The sequence below is a fragment of the Symphodus melops genome, assembly GCF_947650265.1.
Source record: "Symphodus melops genome assembly, chromosome: 10".
Classification (NCBI taxonomy): Eukaryota; Metazoa; Chordata; class Actinopteri; order Labriformes; family Labridae; genus Symphodus; species Symphodus melops.
The window spans coordinates 1,823,010-1,827,604 of record NC_136700.1 but is presented as its reverse complement, the minus strand read 5'-3'; positions in this window follow the sequence as shown (position 1 = coordinate 1,827,604).

The following is a 4,595-nucleotide window of genomic DNA, read 5'->3' as shown; positions in this document are numbered from 1 at the left end:
CTTTAATATCAAACTCGTCTGGTAAAGAACTGATGAGTCCATCAAAGGTTGAAATCCATCAGATCAGCGTCACAGTGAGCTCAAAACAGTAAAAGTCCTTTAAGAGAGACAAAAAAGTAAAGAGACGGGTCCAATGTGTCAAATATGTAATTAAACAGGTTTAAACTTCCTGCTTCCTGGAAATCTCTTCTCTTCCACACGTTGTTTCCAAAAGAAGAAAAATGTGGAAAAAAAAACAACTTCTTAGATAAAAAATCTGAATTCTCAGTTTCAGATCAGTGAGGTTAGTTTTCCCTGCAGTAACATTTTTGGACAGCTCACCCTCTCTCTCTCTCTCTCTCTCTCTCTCTCTCTCTCTGACACACTCATACTTTGTTAACCCAGCCCCCTTTGCAACCTCCCCTGTTGCCCCTGGCAACAAGAAGTCACCTCCTCCTCAGGTGTGCACGATGGTGTTGAATTTCTTTAAAGATAAACATAAAGAAAAAGCTTTTTTAACAGCAATGAACTGTAACTTGTAATCTTCGTTACCTCCTTGATTGTCCTTTTTAAGAAAGTGGTTTCATCCCTTAGAAAGACGAGCTTTAAAAATCTCCAGATTTTCACCTTGCCAGGTAAATATAGATGTACGTCCTGTATGTTTCGGAGCAAATGCAGATATTTCTGTGTCTTATGCTGTTTTTTAACATCTGCACTTGAATGATGTAGCACCCCCAAAGTCCTCCCAGGCACCGCACAGCCTGTCGCACAGGAAGGAAAGAAGTGATCAAACTGATCATGGTAAAAATACAATGTTTTGAATGTTGAGCTTTTAAGTCTTAACAGGAAATTTCCCAGCTTACAGGGTGGTTTATTTAGACGCAGAGACGAGACAACATCCAGAGTCTGGATGACTGTCCTCTGTCTGTTTCAGTATCTTCTGCGTTTCTTCTTCTTGAATCATGTTTGTTTGATCATCTGTCAGTCAACGGATTAAATCAGTCTGAAGTATTTTAGTTTTAGTATAAAAACTACATGATGATCTGAGACATTTTGAAAAATTGTGGTTCCAGGTTGATGAATCGGACAGATGTTTTCAGTTCTTTGACGTTAGCGTTGAAACTTGTGCTTTAATGACAACATTACCAGCTGATGAGACAGATAGACGTTCTCACTCTCGGTAGATTGGATGTAAACAAGCAAAGCAAAGAACAGCATCTCTTTGGAAGCAGTGTGGGTTGGCAGTGTTTGAAGAAGCTAACCAGTGGTAGCACTGCTAACGTTAGCCACACTCAGCAAACCAATTTGAGCTCATTTACCTTCAGACGGCTCGTCTGATTTTAAATGTGCGTTTCTCAAACACAGAAATTAGTAGATAATATCTCAGGGGTGACTGTAATCTACAATATCAACCTTAGCTGTACTTTTCTTAACCTGACCTCTCAATGTGCAAATGCTAACATGCTCATAAGGGTGAACATTAGCCTTTAGCATCTGGACCACAACACACGACTATTGTTGTGATGATCTGAGCAAAATGTTGAATTAGTTTTACATTTTTCTTTTTTTATTTCATTTTCTGAAAGACTGGGGAAAAAAAGTGGGACTCTAAAGCTGTGTGTGTGTGTGTGTGTGTGTGTGTGTGTGTGTGTGTGTGAGAGAGAGAATGTTTGTGTTTGTATGATGAATGGTTGCCTGAGTGTGTGACATACTGTATGTCCGTTTAATTAAGTAAATACTCTGTCTGGCAAACTGAGCCACCTGAACATTACACCACCAAGCACCTGTCTCACACACACACACACACACACACACACACACACACACACACACAGCCAATGAAAGACTAAATAGGAGCAAGCAGGGCCAACGGCATCTATCAGAAACCACATGTTGAATAATTTAACAGAGGATCTGTTTGGTGTCTTCAGTATGGCTTCTTCTTCCTGTCCTTTATTTCGCTCTACCTTCCTCCAAAAATCTCCCTTTTTATTAATTTTATTTCTTATTGAACAGTTTTCTCCGACATTAAACGTACCGATGTGCAGATACATATATAGGACATGTTTGCATTTACTAAAAATGTGAGCAATCAAAGAGCCTTGAAGTGTTGGAGTCCAGATCAGAGCTAAAAGCAGAATAAATATTGAAATCACTTTTTGTCTTGACTTTTAACAGACGAAACAAACGATTATTGTTAATTAGCATTCAAAGTTATTGGAATAAAGTTTTGAGGCTGTTGGTTAGGATGTGGCAGCTGACCTTTGGCTACTCAGAGACGTCCCCATGTCGATTAAATCACAATCGTTGAAGGTAAGAAAGCGGGAAAATGTCAGGGAAGTAAAAAAACAAACAACTAATTGATATGTGAATTCTTTAACTGAGTAACTGAGCTGTCTTTGCCTCAAGCTAACATTGAGCTGTGAGAGGTTCACATGATGACAGTGTTATTTTAACTCACAGGCATTTTTCACACATGTGATTTAAAGGTCGATGGAGGCCTGAGGGCTGTTAACCAGAGTGGGATATAATCCATCAGCACATATAGGTCTCCATGTTTTGGGAATATCGACCGTATAACGTATGCTTAATGGTTTCCAGCAGATTCCTAATAAACAGAAGAGATTCATATGAAAGACTTGTAGAGCTGCTGTCATTATGTTAATGATAACCTGCAGCAGCGCTGATGTAATGCTCACGCTGGATGGGTGTTCTCACCATTTCTTTCTTCAAGTAAATAATTCAGGACAGACATGAGCCAGGTATTCACTTACACCAGCTATAGTGTAACTCCTGTTTGGAAAGGTAACCAGCCGCAGGAGGCGGGGCTTATAGGGTCAAGATGGAGAATAAACCATCGCTCTCCATGTAATGTGTACATTAGTACAGCTTTCTGTTAAAGCCAGAGGAAGTGGTTTACAAAAGAAAAGAGCCTGATGGTGAGAGTTAAAGCTCATCTGTTGAGTATAAAGGTGTGTTCACACAGTCATACCTGCAGAGTGTAACGTCTGCAAACTGCATGTTATCAGTCTGCAGGTATGACGTCTGCTTTAGGTTCAGGTCTGCCCTCTGCTGGTGTGTGTCCTCTTCAAAAACTGTCAAATTCTTGATTTACTAATTTGCCACCTGGTCAGTTCATACAACGAACAATATAAACGGTACAAAACAAGTAACAACCCCTGAAACCATGAGGGGAAACTACATGTTCATTAAAATATCGGACTGCTGCAGGAACAAACAACATCCTGAGCCATTCAGTGGAACATGAAGGCATCACGAGTCGCTCAGTAAAGGAGCTTCGGAGCTCATTAAAAACTCTGTTTAAAGGATTTCCTTCAAAGATCAGAGCAGTTTTCAGTTCGGTCCTCATTCTCTCATCACAGGATCACAAGCGAGTCTGAATCAGAGAAACCAGGTGAGCAGGATGGATGAATCAAACAACCCTCTGTGGACCCTCACATGACCCCATGGTTGTTTTAAAGGTGGCACCCGTCTAATGCTGTGTGATTGATAAAGGCACCGGCAGCTCACCTCATTTGCATTTAGATGGCTCATTTAAATATGTCAAAGGTCACAGGGTGAGATATCGTGACGTGTTAAATGTGCTGATATTTGTCACTGAATTAACAGGACCATAAAAACACAGACAGATGGGGCTCTCCTCTCTGCCTCAGTGGACAGGAAACATTGACATTTTGTTTCTGTGCTGACTTCACAAAGACTCGAGCAAGCCAAGCAACAAACATGCAGCCTGTGTTGCCTTTAAAACACTCTTAGTTTGTGTGATTTTCATTAACAAAGTGTTTATATTTAGAAATAGTTGATGCTTGAAAGTTCGATCTTTTCAATGTTGAGAAGGAAGAGTTCAGAGTTTCTGTAAATAAAATAAGAGAGCTGGATATCAGTCTGCAGGGAGCTCGTCAGGGGAGCCTTCTGCCCTCTGCTGGTAAAAAAAAAAATATCAAAACTTCTCCAGCTGATAAAGCACACAATGCATGTGTCACATTGTCATTGTGGATGCTAACGGACGAGACAGAGAGCAGCTGAATGAATACATGAACAAATATCTCCATCCAAGCACTGAAAACTGCAAACAAGTAAACAAATAACCCCGTCCTCCTCTGGGATTAAATAGTTTTTGTTTCTTGGTAGGAAACTTTTACAAAACCTCCAAAGTTGTTTTTTTTGGGGGTTTTTTTTTTTAAAGAAACCAAAAGAGACAACCTCTGAGGTCAGGAACGATTTTTTTATCACTTCACTGGACCGCAGCAAGCATCAATTGCTGTTTAAATTTCACGATTAAGTTTAAGATAATTTTATTCCTTTTTATGGCACCTGATGGTGCAGCAAATATTCTCACAAAAAAACAATAAAAGGAGTACAGACCGGAGACTTGATTGAAACTGTTCTTATTGAATCACAGTCTGTACTCCTTTAGCTCTTGGTGTGTGAATCCTTCTTTTCTGCTCCCGTTTGTTCCTCGAGAGAAGACGACAAACTGAGGACAGCTCACGACCTGTCAACCACGAAATCTGTGCTTGTTTCGAATCGGCCCGTATCAGCCCGTCCTCTGAGTGGAGCCTCGGTTTACCTGGATGAGCGTGGTGCACCTGTAG